The 18,055-nt window shown below is 36.5% G+C and overlaps 1 protein-coding gene across 10 annotated transcripts in view; it reads left to right on the top strand.

Annotated features, from left to right (window-relative positions):
* The window catches only part of PTPRK (protein tyrosine phosphatase receptor type K), a 619,180-nt gene that overhangs the window by 272,550 nt on the left and 328,575 nt on the right, over nt 1-18,055 (top strand). The window lies entirely within an intron of this gene.

The following is an 18,055-nucleotide window of genomic DNA, read 5'->3' as shown; positions in this document are numbered from 1 at the left end:
AATTAAAGTTGTCTAGTGCTGGAGTGCCTGTTGCTTTTATATTTTTCAAACATCACAAGTCAATTCTCTTTTTTTAAAATTTTTCTTAATGTAGGGTCTGATTTACATTATTTTTTTTTGTCATTGTTAATTGGAATCAGGCTGTAACACATTCAAAGAACAGACTTAAGCACTAAGCCGTTTTTCCAGGCAGCTTTTATAAATCTGTCCTCAGTAGAAATTTGGGAGAATTGTTCCTCCAGGGACTGGTGTGATTTCCAGCTCTGAGTTCTGTTATATTCAACATATAATGGCTCACAGTGTGAGCTACTTCTAGTCTAAATAAGTGCTTAAGACATATCTCAGGGTGATTAATGACTTTGTGGGAAAGGTAAACACAGCATTTTGTAGATTGAAGACCAGGACAAACCAGTCTGATTCTGTTCCCTTCCCTGGCCTTCTGGCCCTGGTCCCCTTCCTGGATTATTCTTGTTGCTGATTAGAAGTCTCCATGCTTTTTTCTGTAGAGTATGTTGGGGTGTAACAGCAGCACTGACCTGAAATCAGGAGGTTTGTATTGGAACCAAGGATAGTACATTGTCTCTAATACGTTTTGATGTATTATTAGATGTTATTATTATTATGTTAGATGTATCTCATTATCACAGCCTGTAAAGAATTTTTTCCCCCATGTTTTTCTCAGCCAGTGTATTAGATACTGTCTGCAATCTTTTGTATGTTTGGTAAGTATTAGACAGTGATGTTCTCTTTCAGGTGTTTGATAATAATAAAGAATAGACTAAAGCTCAAGACCGAGCTCTGTGGCTTTGTGCAGGATGGCTTCTTTCTGCTTGATAGCAATGCATTTATCACCTCTTTTTCCAGTATAGAGGTTAGACTAGTCAGAAAGTGACATCATTATGTTATTTTCTATCCCTCAATTCTACACATTGCCCATAAAGGTAGTACAATAGATTTTACAAAAAATGCTTTAATGAATTATGGGCAAATTATGAACTGCATCATTTCCTTTATCTATTATTCTTGTACTTCTAGCTTTTCTTTGGAATTACTCAGAAAATATTCGTTTAAATATTAATAGAATTTCACTGAGGACTTAGAAGCATTGATTTGGAGGGCTTTTTAACTCAATTTGTTAAGTTTGTCAAGTAATGGGACTGTGTTTGTCCTTGTGTTCGTGTATTACGCTCATTTTTATTATTCTCAGTGTCAGCAAATAGCACATGGGATCATTCAGCTGTTCATTCAACAAATAGTTTTAAGTACTAGAATGGAAATCATATACTTCTCCAAGTTTTCTCCATAACTTAAGGGTATAATTTATTTGGACTAGGGGGCTGGAATTAATTCAAGATTGCTATTAATTTAAGCCTAAGCTATTGACTGAGGTCATTTCATAAATCATGGTACAGTGTTATTCTAACCACACAGAAACTAATGTCTGTTCTTTCCTCAACCTTCACTCCTTTGGCCAGGAGTCTGTTATGAGCTAGCTGCCAAAGCTCAACATCAACTTTCCACCCTAGTTATTGATCTCATTTCAGAATCAGTCTCTGTATTACTATTGCTAGTCAGGGTCAGCAGGAATATTGTTTTGAGAGAGCTGGTCACACATTTCATTAGGTAAAATACGATTGTTCTGACCACTTTTCTTTTTAAATTGATTCGCAGTGTTTTGCCAGAGCTCTTGCAAGCCTGTTCTCTAATAGAGGACAAAAGATAACCATTTTCTTAGATAGTTTTTCATCATTTTGTTATCTCAATCTGAAAGTGGCATGCATTGACAGCTGCTCCTACTGTTAATGTGTTATTTTCTTTTGTCAATGTACTGAGACTGACTTTTATTTGAAGGGCTCATGCAAGTGACCTTGGATTAGACTTCACAGGTTGTATTTCTTAAACTTAGCTCCAAGGTAAACTTCCTATGTTTCCTTTACTGAGTTACTTATTTTCCCCCTCAATCAACTGAAGCAGACGGCTGTTTTCACCTTAGTGAAACTCTTCTTTCAGGTTCACACTCTTGTGCCATACTGTAAGAAATAGACTTTCCAGGCAGCAGATTATGCACTGTCTTTCAGTTAGAGAAGATTAAAAAAAAACTTTTCTAAAGAAATCTCTATTCCTGTGGTATTATTGCCCTCTGCAACGAAGGGGTACCCAAGTGGACATGGTCAGATCTTTTTAAGGCAATAGTCCTTAATTCTTATTAAAGTATATAGGCTCCTTATACACAATTTCTTAAAATTTAGAGTTGTTGAAACATGTGTGTGTGTGCATTTAAATGGCATTGTTGAATAGTTTTATGCCATAGTCCTTTTCAGGAAGGGAACAGTCTTGAACTCATTGGAGCCCATGATTTGGAGAAATAATATTTGAGGAAGATTGCTTAAAAGGTAACTGATCCTTTTTATCTCTAGGTTCCCATATTATCTAAAATCTATCTCCAAATCAAACCAGATCTTCAGAGACTAGCACAGGAACACATCAGTTTTTCTCCCAAAGAAATTGTTTTATTGAATTAAATTACACTGGGAACTGCATGTTGCATTTATTGCTAGAAAGCTGAGAACCAATTTATGGCTCTCTAATATGAAGTATATAAATTTTATGGTAAAAATATATGAGCTTTATTTCTGGCTCTAACTGATATCTTTATTCTCATTTTTCTCTTTCCCTCTGATTTTACACTTGTGGAGTTTTCTTGTGGCTAATGTATCCTTTCAGCTACTTTTAGTCTTTTCTAGAAAAGAAAGGAGACAGATCTAAATAAATACATATAAAACATCTGTAAGTGGAAAAGAATAGTTATGAAAGAAATAAATTTGTTTTCTTTTTGAACTTCTCTTGAACTTCTGTGTTTAAATACAGTATTTTTGCTGCCTTAAATAAGATGTACTGGTAAATGCTGTTAGTAGACATAAGTAAATTTGTGTTTAAATTACTCACAGATATCATAAAACTTTACATATGTTGCCTTGAGCAGAATCTTATGCACTTGTGTATTCAATAATTTAGTACATTGGCATTTGTAATTAAGATGTAGTATCTCATAATAACAAATTATTTTAATATTTATTTAATATTTAATTGATGCTAATTGAATATTTAATATAGTTTTAAAGGTTTACGTGTATTATTACACTGGTTAAATTCTACAAAGGAGACATTGCTTATATATAATATCCCCATTTTGGAAGCTTGATTGGTTTTGGTTTGTCTGAAAGAACAAAGAAAAATATATCGTGTGCAAAGAAAAATACAATACTTAATCTGGAAAGAACCTGGAGCATTGCTTATAATATGTCAGATATAGCAAGTTGTCGTTTTAGCCCAATGAAAAATTAATACTTAAGGGTACCTTAGAAAGCATTTTGTCCAGCCAGCTTTCTCCTTTTATAGATGAAAACAATTTGGGGCCTAAATTTGCCACATTTGTGATATTGTACAATGAATTAGTAACAGTGGGATTTAAAGTCCTAACTTTCAATAATAAGTGCCCTTTGTATTGTGTCATGTCTCCCATTGTTGTGGTTTATTTTCATTCCAGAACATTCGGATATTAAGTCCCCATGTAAAGTCTACTCATTGAACCATGCTTACCTCCTGCCATAGAGTTGAGTAATCTAATCCTATTCCCTGTGATTACCATCAGAAATGTCAACTCCTGGTTTAGTATTTTTCTCCTTTCAGTCCCTCACTATTGTAACCATTCCTAAAATTAATGCACTGCCCTCACTTACAAATTTATTAGTTCTTTTCTCTTTACAAACAAATACAGATGGGGGCTATAGGTACTTGAACCCTTCTTTACCCTTTTTAGGTAACATTATGGAACTTAACCGTTGGTTATAAACAAAGACACAAAAATTCCACAGATAAATAAAAATATACAGTAAACCATCTTAGGGCTATGAACATTCTGCTTCACATTAAAAAAAGTAAACAGAAATATATATAGAAACAATTCTTGCAGTGTTGCATGCAAAGTAAGAGCACAGGCTTCAGAACCATTTGAGTTCATTTACTGAGCTCTATGATATTAGTCCTGAGTTTGATCTCTGGGTTGGGAAGATCCCCTGTGGGAGGGCACGGCAACCCACTCTAGTATTCTTGCCTAGAGAATCCCCATGGACAGAGGAGCCTGGCGGGCTACAGTCTGTGGGGTCACAAAGAGTTAGAGACGACTGAGTGACGAAGCATAGCACAGCACAGCATGTGAAATTAGTCAACATTTGTGAAGCTTAGTATCTTAACCTCCAAAATAGATTTAATACCTGCATCTTAAGTGTGTTGTTAGAAAATAAAATGAAGCAGTGTCACGTACTGCACACGCTATTGAAACACATAGTAATGTAGATGGTAAGTGTTCACACTAGAGTCTGATGTATTGCAGTCACACAGATTTACTTATTCTTCATTGGGGAAACAGGAGCATAAGAGAGCTTATGGTGTAAATGAATTGATAGTATTCCAACGTGCTTTCAAATGTGATTCTGTTGAATAATTTTAGTTTTCAGACCTCAGCATCAACAAAAGGGCCAAGTTCACTCATACTGCTTTTGTTGGTTAGCTTAAACCAGAAATTTGCCTTTTAACTTTTTTCATGATAATTGAAAATGATAAAGACAGATATTTACTTTATCTAAGTGAAATCAGGCTATTTCACTTACTACTCTTTCCATGAGCTGGCCTACAAATTTAATGGTGAGACAAGCTACTTGTGACTTTTAGAAGGTATTTCTGAATCATCTGTTTGGACCCAGAATAAAATGCTTTCAAATCTATTTCTGTGGTGACCAGTGGAACAACCTGGGCTTTTTATTTGAGTGTGAATGCCAGTGATTTCCTCTGCAGACCTATCTGCCAATGGGACAGACATAATTTTAAATTTATTTAGGGGAATTGTAAGCCCCAGTAAGAGTTCACTATGGCTGGATAGTAAATTTGAAAATGATCAAGAATTTTCAAGTTATGTTTTTAGTAATTACTGAGATGTCTTTATAGGGTCATAGTAATAATTTACTTAACGAAGTATTTGATTATAGTTGTAGTTTTCTGATTTTTGTAAAATGACAGTTTCTTTAGGCGATGAAAAATGTTTCATTTATCAGAGACAAAGTCTAGGCAGGGAGAATATACCCTCTGGTATCCTAGGAATGCACTTCTTTTAGGAAAATAAAACAGTAACAATTTGGTAATGCAATTTAAAACATCTTATTTATTTGAGATTGTAGGTCATTATTATTTGAAATAGTGGGTCTATTCTATTGGCCAACATTTTAAAAATTATAATTGTATTGTAAAGTAAAGTAAAGTGAAGTCGCTTAGTTGTGTCCTACTCTTAGCGACCCCATGGACTGTAGCCTACCAGGCTCTGAGGAGCCTCTCAGTCCATGGAATTTTCCAGGCAAGAGTACCGGAGTGGGTTGCCATTTCTTTCTCCAGGGGATCTTCCCAACCCAGGGATCGAACCTGGGTATCCCGCACTGCAGGCAGATGCTTTACCGTCTGAGCCACCAGGGAAGCCTATAATTGTATTGTAAAAGTAGAATTTAAACATCAAGCAGAGTACATCATGTGAAATTTAAACGTCATGGAGAATGCATTATGTGAAATGCTGGGATGGATGAAGTACAAGCTAGAATAAAGATTGCTGGGAGAAATATCAATAACCTCAGATATGCAGATGATACCACCCTATGGCAGTAAGTGAAGAACTAAAGAGCTTCTTGATGAAAGTAAAAGAGGAAAGTGAAAAAGCTGGCTTAAAACTCAACATTTAAAAGACTAAGATCATGGCATCCAGTCTCATCCCTTTATGGCAAATAGATTGGAAAACAGTGGAAAGTGACAGACTATTTTCTTGGGCTCCGAAATCACTGCAGATGATAACTGCAGCCATAAAATTAAAATACACTCGCTTCTTGGAAGAAAAGCTATGACCAACCTGGACAGCATATTAAAAAGCATAGACGTTACTTTGCTGACAAAGGTCCATCTAGTCAAAACTATGGTTTTTCCAGTAGTCATGTGTGGATGTGAGAGTTGGACTGTAAAGAAAGCTGAACACCGAAGAATTGATGATTTTGAATTGTGGTGTTGGAAAAGACTCTTGAGAGTCCCTTGGACTGTGAGGAGATCCAACCAGTCAATCCTAAAGGAAATCAGTCATGAATATTCATTGGAAAGACTGATGCTGATGCTGAAACTCCCAGTATTTTGGCCACCTGATGCAAAGAACTGACTGGAAAAGACCCTGATGCTGAGAAAGACTGAAGGCAGGAAGAGAAGGGGATGACAGAGGATGAGATGGTTAGATGACATCACCGACTCGATGGACATGAGTTTGAGTAAGCTCTGGGAGTTGGTGATGGACAGGGAAATCTGGCATGCTGCAGTCCATGGCTTTGCAAAGAGTCGGACACAACTGAGCGAATGACATGAGACGTTAAACATTTGCCTTTTACAAAATAGGAGCTTGATTTTTAGTGGTTTATGTTGTTTTTATTCTTACTGTAATATATTCAATAAACTATGTTCACTAATAATTTAAAAAGGAACCGTGGCTTATCTGTATATATAAGTTTATAATAATAGTTTTAAATTTTATTCACTGCATTATTGTTATTCATTTTGACAGTGAGAAGAAAGCTTGTAAAGTTCATACTATTGTGGGGCTCTTGAGACATTACAGTAGTAAATTGCTTCTTTTGCATTGATTAATATTTCATGTATCCTTACTAGAATTCTTCTTAACTGGGTATTCCATGAGTGTATTCAAGGGAGATGATTCTAGATAGTCTTGTATCCGAAATGCATGACTGTTTTTCCATTTCACACAGACATCCTTTGGTCTAGAGTTCAATATTAAAAGTGATTATAGCCGAAGACAGTGCATGTTAGATTGTAAATTTGAAGGAGTTGTGAAGACTCAGGTTTAAAATCTGGGTTCTTTGTATAACTAAGTTGTCCAATTTTGATCTTCTGCTGCTTGTAAATTTAATTTTACATACTTCATTAAGGTAGAGAATGTATGATTTTGAAACAGTGAGATTTGGGACTTCACAAAGATGAAATACTACTGCTTCCTGAAATACTTGAGATATTCTTTAATGTCATACTAAAATTCCATTGTTTATTATTTTTAACTTATATTTTCATGATTAATCCATGTGTGGTTAAATCCCTTATAATCAACATATGCAAAACTTTATGATTGATTTTAGAGTTCTTGTTTTAAAAGACTGAATTGTTAATATAATTAAGGGTGCTGTTAATATTCCAATACTTATTTCCCTAATAAACTTGCAATTAAACCTCTCAGTTTGATATTAAGTTTAAGTGCATTTGTTCCATCTTTCCATCAAATAGAATGAATAAACATGTGAAGTTTGCTAAAAGCACACAGCATTGGCCAGAGATTATATAATAATAGTCTTGGAAGAGAACCAGAGATATTATAATCACAGTTCACTGACTATGAGTAATGATTTCTTCAAAGTTGAGAACATGGTGTGCTAGTGTTTTTTGAATCCTTAGACTTTGATCGAGGAGGGGGGCTTCAGAGCTTAGGCCAAGGTGCCAATAGAGATTTGCACCTGATCAGACCTTTCTTTCTTTTTTTGTTTTGAGTAGATAATAGGTGCTTCTGCCAGAAAACCAGATGAAAGCCTAGCAGGGGAGATTACTACATTAGTTTTATCAGCTACCTTTCAGCTATGGCTATTATAAAGCTGATAACAGGGTGGGGGTGAATGAAATCATCTGTTTTCAACCTCCCTGTGGTGCTTTCATCATGATTTGTTTAAGTACCAGGAGGACCATGTCTACAGTTAGGACACCTGGTCGGGCCCCCTCTCCATTGCTGTCAAAGTTTAAAGCGCTTAACTAGTAATCACTGCTCTGAGTCTAAGGCAATAGGGTACCATGTTTCGTTTGGTTTTAACTTGGCAGCTGCTGTGGCTTCTTTGGCACCTGGTCCTCTGCCAGCCATCTCAGTTACCTTGGATTAACCTCAGATGAGTTTTTTTTTTTTTTTTTTGAAATTTGTCTTTCTCCCACTGTTATCAAGGCAAAAGGTTGCAGTTTCTGTTCTCTTCCTCCATAGACTGTAACACTAAGGCAGCCTTGTGTGTGTGTATGTGTTTTCTTTATAATTTCTTTCAAGGCTGTCCTTGATGATAAGGATTTGAATGAAGGATGTCTTCCTTGCCACAAGTTGACAAGGGCCACCTGATGCAAAGAACCAGCTTATTGGAAAAGATCCTAATGCTGGGAAAGATTGAGAACAGGAGAAGAGGGTGACAGAAAATGAAATGGCTGGATAGCATCACTGACTCAATGGACATAAGTCTGGGAGATAATGAAAGACAGGAAAGGCTGGTGTGCTGCAGTCCATGGGGTCGCAAAGAGTTGGACATGACTTAGCGCCTGAACAACAATAAAAAACAAAGCAAGAGCTGGTTTCTTTGTTGCCTGACTGGTTCAGTGATTCCTGTATGACAAGATTTGTTTTGTATGACAAATTTGTTTTATATGACAAAGCCATTTGTATAACAATGGCTACATTTAAACAGAATGCTTCCTGGGATGGTTTTACTTCTATTTTTTGAGTGCAGAAATAAATTAAAAATTTCCTTAGTAGCATTTTAAATAAATGTGTACTGTTTAAATACTCTTTAACTACTCTTCAAAAGCGCATTCTAAAAGTTAAGACTCCTGGGTGTTCATATTATACATTCCATAGAGACATGTGTATATATGATGTTTTTGAGTTTTCTGGCATCTGTACCATATGTGGAAATGCACAGAATGCCTCTCTGATGTGAAGTGCGTTTAGTTTGTAGCATGTTGGCTCTTCTATTAGTGTTTACTAATTACTTATGCTCATTGCATATAGTTTTGTAAAGTAGGGGAATGAATGTTAAGTATATTGATCTTTGAGCCAGTTGAACTCAAAGTTGTAATACTGAAATCTTTTGAATCCAGTTTAACCTATATGCTTCTCTTTATTTTTTATCTGAGAAAAATATGATGTTGCAATTTAGACATTTTCTAAGGTTTCCTCAGTACTGAAATTTTAGATGACTTGAAATATAATTTTACTATTTAAAAGGATTATGCTGTGTGCTGTGCTTAGTCGCTCAGTCATGTCTGACTCTTTGCGACTCCATGGACTGTAAGCCACCAGACTTCTCTGTCCATGGGGATTCTCCAGGCAAGACTACTAGAGTGGGTTGCCATGCCCTGTTCTAGGGCATTTTCCCAGCCCAGAGATCGAACCTAGGTCTCCTGCATTGGATTCTTTACTGTCTGATTCTCCAGGGAAGCCCAAGAATACTGGGGTGGGTAGCCTGTCCCTTCTCCAGGGGAACTTCCTAACCCAGGAATCTAACCAGGGTCTCCTGCATTGCAGGCAGATTATTTACCACTGAGCTACCCAGGTAGTCCTAAAATGATTATATTATACAGTAATAAGTTTGCATTTTTTTTCATAATGTATGATTGACATCATCATGATTTGTTGGTGTCAGAAACTACCCAACTTACAGCATCATTCCTATGGGAAAGCCTAATGCTCTTTACAGCTATCTGTAAGATGTGGTTTCTGGGAAACCCATCATGGGCCAAAAGTAAAGGCTGCCTGCTATGGGTTAAAGATAATTGACTAGAAAGTAGATTCAGTGGAAGGGAAAGTTAATTCATTTAAAGACTTTTCTTGTTGCCACCGAGAATGCTAAATTGATTTTGCCTTATTGCATAGAAAAACTGCATCACATTCATTATACCGGAGGAGTTACTTTTGGAGAATATATTGCCTTTTAGTTGCTACATCAATGATTTTAAGATACTTAAAAAACAATGATCCCAAATTTAACATCTGCCCATTCTTTTTTTTTTTTCATCTGCCCATTCTAATCCCTAGGACTTATGCAGGTGGTAAAAGAAATGTAAATAAAGAAAGATTTTGCATAACTGTAGCTGGCTACTTTATACTTTCAGTTATCAATAGTTTAGGTCTTAACTGTTTATATTTACTCTATACTCCAACTGTGTCCAATTTTTGTGTTTATATCAGTACCACATCATTCTCATAATTTCTCTAGTTGGAAATGTTGCAGTTGAAACTGACTCAACTTTATCATAACCCAAACTACTCTTCATTTTTTCATGATAGAATCAGTTTTTGAATTGCATTGTCTTTGTCATGTTTCATGTCTGGGTTACATTCTTTATTGCCACCATTACCTAGATTTCTATATGTCATTCTCTTGATTAACTGGCCTATCCGGCATCAATATCCACATTAGGGTATCCTGCAAACTGGCTTTGAAGCATCAAAACTGTATGCCTGTTTTTCTGGCCCCTCTAGTCATACCCTTTGCTTTTGAACTGTGGTGTTGGAGAAGACTCTTGAGAGTCCCTTGGACTGCAAGGAGATCCAACGAGTCCATTCTGAAGGAGATCAGCCCTGGGATTTCTTTGGAAGGAATGATGCTAAAGCTGAAACTCCAGTACTTTGGCCACCTCATGTGAAGAGTTGACTCATTGGAAAAGACTCTGATGCTGGGAGGGATGGGGGCAGGAGGAAAAGGGGACGACAGAGGATGAGATGGCTGGATGGCATCACTGACTCAATGGACGTGAGTCTGAGTGAACTCTGGGAGTTGGTGATGGACAGGGAGGCCTGGCGTGCTGTGATTCATGGAGTCACAAAGAGTTGGACACGACTGAGCGACTGAACTGAACTGAACTGAATCATACCCTTTAATTGTCACCTTCTTTTGAGCCATTCCAGCCTCACCTCTGTGTTTCAACATATCTGTGTAGCTACATCTACATAACCCACATAATGTCTTTTTGTACCTTCTCCCTGTACCTTCTTTTTGTACCTTCTCTTTGTACCTTCTTCTCTTTTTGTGTTTCACCCTGTCTCTGGCTTCTTGATTGTTGAGTGAATGAGTGATAGTGGCTCCGTAGTGTCTGTTTGCGACCCCATGCGCTGTAGCCCGCCAGGCTCCTCTGTCCATGTAATTCTCCAGGCAAGAATACTTGAGTGGTTTGTCATTTCCTTTATTGGTGGGATTGTCTGTATTTTAGGTTTGTAGCCAAATGTCCTGCTGTATTGCCTGATTTATAGATAGGTACTTTTCAAATTTATTTTTTCTTCTGTTGAGCACAGGATTCATGTTTTCTACTGTAACCTGTCTTCCCCCTATTGTCTTGCTCATTGCTGGGCACAGAATTAGTTGCTAAAATTAGGAATTGCTGCTTAAACCCTTAACTCAGTTTAAGTACTTATATATTTTTTATTTATGCTATCTAATGATATTTGTTTCACAGATATTTACCTATTCAGAACATTCTTAGTTTTAGTAGTTAAAATATCACATAATACTTTTTATACATGTAATTTAGAAATTTAGTTTTCATGTATTTTCAGTGACAGGTTTACAGCATTTACTTGTAGCTGTTGGCTTACAATTAGTCAATTTCATTCTTATTCTAATAATGAAGAAATTAATGAATTTAATGAATGGACTAGTTACAAATTTTTGCAGGACAGCAATATTCCAATTTTATTTTTTTTTGAAATAAAATTGACAGACTCCGGGATTTTAGAGTTGAATATTAGAGGGCATTTTACTAAACTTCCTTTGTTTTATCAAAAGGAATAAATCCCTGCCCTCTGGAACTTTTCTGGAACTAATTAACCCTGAGCTTGTGAGCTTAAGACACTTACCACGTTACTCCTGTCTGGTTCTAACTTGACAATGAAATTACTGATTGATGTGGTCTCTTTTTTTCTGTCTGTAACATCAGAGAGATAGCTTGTACATATGATTTTCATGAGTGTAGAAGTACAAAAAATGACTGAAGAAGATCAAAGATAAATGTCACAAGTCATCTTCAGTGACTTCATATTTATATTTTATTGGTGGAAAGAAAATGAAAATACTAATGACTGTTTCCCTCAGGAATGGTAACATACAGTTCTCTCTTTCCTGTCAAGGTAAGGAAAGAAATCTGAAAAGTATCTCTCAAGGCAGTACATTAAATCTTTTACTTTTGTTTTTCAAGTCATTAATAAACATTTGAATTATCTTATTTTGTCTTTAGAAAATACATAGGTAGCAAAAAAATGAAATAGTAAGAATAGATTGAATATACTGAAAATATTTTGCTTTAGATGACATTTATATTTAAAGAGGACTTAGGACTCCAGATAAAGGACTGATTTAGGGGTAGATGATCATATTATTGTACTACAGTAATTTAACTAGAGCCATTATGTTTTGGAGATTGTAAAACAAATGAATTGTTAAAAATAATTTTACTGTTCACTGGGGCACAGTGATTATTACAGAATAACGATAGTTTCTATCCGTAATGCAATTGGCAAACACAGTCAATTGCTTTATCCTTTGCATGTCTCTGATGCTTTGCCTTTCTGTATATGGACCCTGATTCCCAGGAAGACTGAAATCAAGTATTTCTAACAGTTCTCTGTCTTATATAAACTTTAATTAATGATTCTCTCACTTTCTTTGTGTTTTTTGCTTCCTCTTATGTAAGAAATATGTCTTTTTGTGTTCAATAATGGATGACCCTTGAAATTTAGTGACAAATGTGGGTTAATTTAAGTCATCATCATCAATTTAACGGGCACCTCTAGCAATACGTTTTTCATTTTTAAAAAATTGTAGCATGAAGCAAAACATGTTTCTCTGGGGAACAGCAATGATTATTAGATAATCACACACCTCTGGGCACAAGACTGGAAAGGTATAAACAAATGTATCCATTCCTTTGACACAGTGATTATTTCATAGCAACTGAGTACTTCATTCCAGTCTTCCCTGCCACTACTATCTCATTTTCCTGTTACTCTATTAGACTGAAAGAGGAAGAATAGAAATTTTCTAAGGTGCTAAAACATGATGCTGATAGTTTTATGATGGTTCAGTGTATATTTCAGCCGAACTGTACATTTCCTTATAATCACAAGAAAATCAGAATGGTCCATTAACCCAAGTAGTCTGAAAATAGATCTATTTAAGCTCTTTTATTTTATTTATTTATTTAAGCTCGTTTCTAGTTAGACTTACCAGATCTATTTTCATAAATCTCAATTTTTAACTTATATACTATTGCTATTGACAGCTTTGATGTGCACTCTTGCGTGTGTATATTTGCACCATCCTTAGGATATTTAAGCAAGAAATGAATATTTTACTTAATGTTTCAGAGTCTGTACATAGACATGGTTCCAAGACCACAGACAAGGGAGTTTTATATGTTTTTTCTACTAACTGTGGAGTCTTGTGGGTTGTTTGGTCAACTGTTCAGTACAAACTTTTCAGGGGAAGATGTTTTGTGACTTGTAGGTAGTAGCTATATGTTGGAGGAAGAGTTATACACTTTTAATGAGCATGGACTTTGGGATTAAATCCAGTTAGAGTAAAATCCCAGCTGAATCACTTGCTTTCTCTTTGCTTATACAACTTATTTATTGTGTCTAGACCTCAAATTTGTTCAAAAGTGCCTAAGGTACTGTCTGGCAAATAAGTGTTCAGTGAGTAGTAGTTCTTTGTTTTTCTGTCTTGTGTTTGCCATCATGTTCGTAACTTTGGTTGGACTATGTGTTTTGGATGGTTAGGTGGGTCTGATGTAGTGGTTAACAGCTTTGTATAGAGACAAAAATAAAGACACCCAGGCATTGTTCTATCCCTGTGGATAACATGAATCGATCAAGAGATTCCTGAAATCCTGAAAGGTCATTGTAAATGTTTCTTGTCAACATATTGGAGGTCTTTCCTGAGAGCTGTAGGAAGCCTCACTGAAGCTATGACCTTTCTTAACTGGACTCTAATCAGAAGTAAAGAATGTAATGAATGCCTATTCCATGTTAGAATAGTTCACATGTTATCATGAAATCCTCTTCAAATCAGCTCTGTGTTTGAGAGAATGAAGAAGGCGTATGAGAGGTTCATGAATTCTCACATAGTAAAATCATGACCCAGGACTCCAGCTTAGGTGGGTCAAGGCTGAATTATAAACCTATTCATGGCTTTCTTGGATTTGTGTGTTTTACATATATGTGGCCACATGTTTTTATTTTCTGTTTGTATTATGGATGTGAAAAACAAATATAAATAAAAGAGAGAGATCTTTGCTCCTTTGAAAGGCATAAGTTTTAAATAATACAGCAGTTAATAGGTTTTGGTGCAGTAATCAATTATAGAAGAATAAGGGAGAGAGAGAACATAAAATATTTCATACTTTATTGACTGACCTAAGTAACTTCCATTCTTATAAATTGGTTTTAGAAATGCATCACAGTTTTGCCTGTTCAAAGATGCATTTATGGCATGTAGATGAATCAGAGACTTTCTTCCTTTTACCATTTACTTTGTAAAGACTCATCACTGATATTGATTTGTTATTTTCTGGGTATGCATTAATCTGTGGATATTTTTTTTCTGCTTGTTCCTGAAAACCTGTATATCAAAAGTATCATTTAATTAGCTGTACTGTTATAATATTATTAACATAATAGCCAATCTTATAATAAATTATAAAATGTTTAATTTTGCTATTTGATAATCTCTAGAACAGAGTGAGATCTAATTTTCAGGTGAACTGCTTAGCAATTCTGCCCCCAACCTCAATTACAGTCTTCTGTATACCTTCATATGCTACTTTAATTTCATGTTTTCACTTAAATCCACAGGCAAGCCCTGTTGGTTAAACAAACTTGGAAGTTCTTGGAAGAATTGTTTGAAGGAAGCATATAAAAGCTTCTGTGTTGAGACCTGGTTTAGTACAAGATTATTTTATTTCTTGCACTCTGTATGCCTTGCCTGAATTCTTCCCTTTAGTATCATTTTGTTCTTAGTTGTGTAATCACTACCCTGGTCTTCCAGACATGTTGCCTTCCCTCCTGGTGAAACAGAATCATAATTCTAGAGAGATGTTACAGATATTACAGTTCAATGATTTAATTTTATAGGAGAAAACATTATGACCCAGAAAGAGTGACCCAATATCACCTGTCAGTGGCATAATCAGGATTAGATCCTGGCTCTGATTTCTGAAACCAGTGTTCTTTAGCTCATATATAACTGTATAGACCTTTTGAGTGTATTTAAGTTTTGACTGTTAGGCGAGCACATTATTTAATTTTTCTCAGCTTCAAGATATGACTATTAATAACTGTGCTACCTACCTTGCAGCTCTTTGTGTGGAACAAATAAAAGAAAGTGCATTGAGGTACTCTACGTTATGGTTCTTAGCAATGATGACTTGCAAATTTAGTGCACTTTATAGCCCTTCAAGTTTGCTGTTAATCTGTGGTAGAGAAAAGATGCCCTTATGGAAAGAGCAGGACAGCGTATATCACCATTTATATGATATCATTGTTTAAAATACCAGGTTGTTTTTCTATAAAGGAAAGATTATTTCTTTAATCTTGGTTTTTTAAAATTAATTTTATTTATTGTAATTGGAGGCTAATTACTTTACAATATTGTGGTAGTTTTTGCCATACATCAACATGAATCAGCCATGGGTGCGCATGTGTCTTCCCGTCCTGAAACCCCCCAGTCACGTCCACAACTGGGTGTTGCTTTGGCTCCATCTCTTCATTCTTTCTGGAGTTATTTCTCCACTGATGTCCAGTAGCATATTGGGCACCTACTGACCTGGGGAGTTCATCTTTCAGTGTCCTATCTTTTTGCCTTTTCATACTGTTCATGGGGTTCTCAACACAAGAATACTGAAGTGGTTTGCCATTCACTTCTCCAGTGGACCACATTTTGTCAGAACTCTCCACCATGATCTGAGCCACAGGGGCTGACTGTGGCTCAGATCATGAACTCCTTATTGCCAAATTCAGACTTAAATTGAAGAAACTAGGGAAAACCACTAGACCATTCAGGTATGACCTAAATCAAATCCCTTGATTATACAGTGGAAGTGAGAAATGGATTTAAGGGCCTAGATCTGATAGATAGAGTGCCTGATGAACTATGGAATGAGGTTTGTGACATTGTACAGGAGACAGGGATCAAGACCATTCCCATGGAAAAGAAATGCAAAAAAGCATAATGGCTGTCTGGGGAGGCTTTACAAATAGCTGTGAAAAGAAGAGAAGTGAAAAGCAAAGGAGAAAAGGAAAAATATAATCATCTGAAAGCAGAGTTCCAAAGAATAGCAAGAAGAGATAACAAAGCCTTCCTCAGCGATCAATGCAAAGAAATAGAGGAAATCAACAGCATTGGGAAAGACTAGAGATCTCTTTAAGAAAATTAGAGATACCAAGGGAACATTTCATGCAAAGATGGGCTCGATAAAGGACAGAAATGGTATGGACCTAACAGAAGCAGAAGATATTAAGAAGAGGTGGCAAGAATACACAGAAGAACTGTACAAGAAAGATCTTCATGACCCAGATAATCACGATAGTGTGATCACTGACCTAGAGCCAGACATCCTGGAATGTGAAGTCAAGTGGGCCTTAGAAAGCAGCACTACGAACAAAGCTAGGGGAGGTGATGGAATTCCAGTTGAGCTATTTCAAATCCTGAAAGATGATGCTGTGAAAGTGCTGCACTCAATATGTCAGCAAATTTGGAAAACTCAGCAGTGGCAACAAGACTGGAAAAAGTCAGTTTTCATTCCAATCCCAAAGAAAGACAGTGCCAAAGAATGCTCAAACTACCGCACAATTGCACTCATCTCACATGCTAGTAAAGTAATGCTCAAAATTCTCCAAGCCAGGCTTCAGCAATACGTGAACCGTGAGCTTCCAGCTATTCAACCTGGCTTTAGAAAAGGCAGAGGAACCAGAGATCAAATTGCCAACATCCGCTGGATCATCAAAAAAGCAAGAGAGTTCCAGAAAAACATCTATTTCTGCTTTATTGACTATGCCAAAGCCTTTGACTGTGTGGATCACAATAAACTGTGGAAAATTCTGAAAGAGATGCCTCTTGAGAAATCTGTATGCAGGTCAGGAAGCAACAGTTAGAACTGGACATGGAACAACAGACTGGTTCCAAATAGGAAAAGGAGTTCATCAAGGCTGTATATTATCACCCTGCTTATTTAATGTATATGCAGAGTACATCATGAGAAATGCTGTGCTGGAAGAAGCACAAGCTGAAATCAAGATTGCTGGGAGAAATATCAATAACCTCAAATATGCAGATGACATCACCTTTATGGCACAAAGCGAAGAAGAACTAAAGAGCCTCTTGATGAAAGTGAAAGAGGAGAGTGAAAAAGTTGGCTTAAAGCTCAACATTTAGAAAACAAAGATCAAGGCATCCGGTCCCATCACTTCATGGCAAATAGATGGGGAAACAGTGGACACAGTGGCAGACTTCATTTTTTTAGGCTCCAAAATCACTGCAAATGGTTACTACAGCCATGAAATTAAAAGACTCTTGCTTCTTGGAAGGATGGTTATGACCAACCTAGACAACATATTAAAAAGTGGAGACATTACTTTGCCAATAAAGGTCCCTCGGGTCAAGGCTTGGTTTTTCCAGTGGTCATGTATGGGTGTGAGAGTTGGACTATATAAACAGCTGAGCACTGAAGAATTGATGCTTTTGAACTGTGGTGTTGGAAAAGACTCTTGAGCGTCCCTTGGACGGCAAGGATAATCCAGCAAGTCCATCCTAAAAGAGATCAGTCCTGAATATTCATTGGAAGGACTGATGTTGAACCTGAAACTCCAATACTTTGGCCACATGATGCAAAGAACTGACTTATTGGAAACGACCCCGATGCTGGGAAGGATTGAAGGCAGGAGGAGAAGGGGATGACAGAGAATGAGATGGTTGGATAGCATCACCGACTCAATGGACATCAGTTTGAGTAAACTCCAGGAGCTGGTTATGAACAGGGAGGCCTGGCATGCTGCTGTCCATGGGGTTGCAGAGTCGGACATGCCTGAGCGATGGAACTGAACTGGACATCTAAGTTGCTTCCATGTCCTAGCTATTGTGAACAGTGCTGAAATGAACATTGAGGTACATAGGTCTCT

Source organism: Bos grunniens, chromosome 9 (assembly GCF_055505025.1).
Source record: "Bos grunniens cultivar Pamir isolate PY7600 chromosome 9, Bosgru_T2T1.0, whole genome shotgun sequence".
Classification (NCBI taxonomy): Eukaryota; Metazoa; Chordata; class Mammalia; order Artiodactyla; family Bovidae; genus Bos; species Bos grunniens.
The sequence above is the reverse complement of the archived record's forward strand: the minus strand, read 5'-3'. Positions and strand labels throughout refer to the sequence as shown.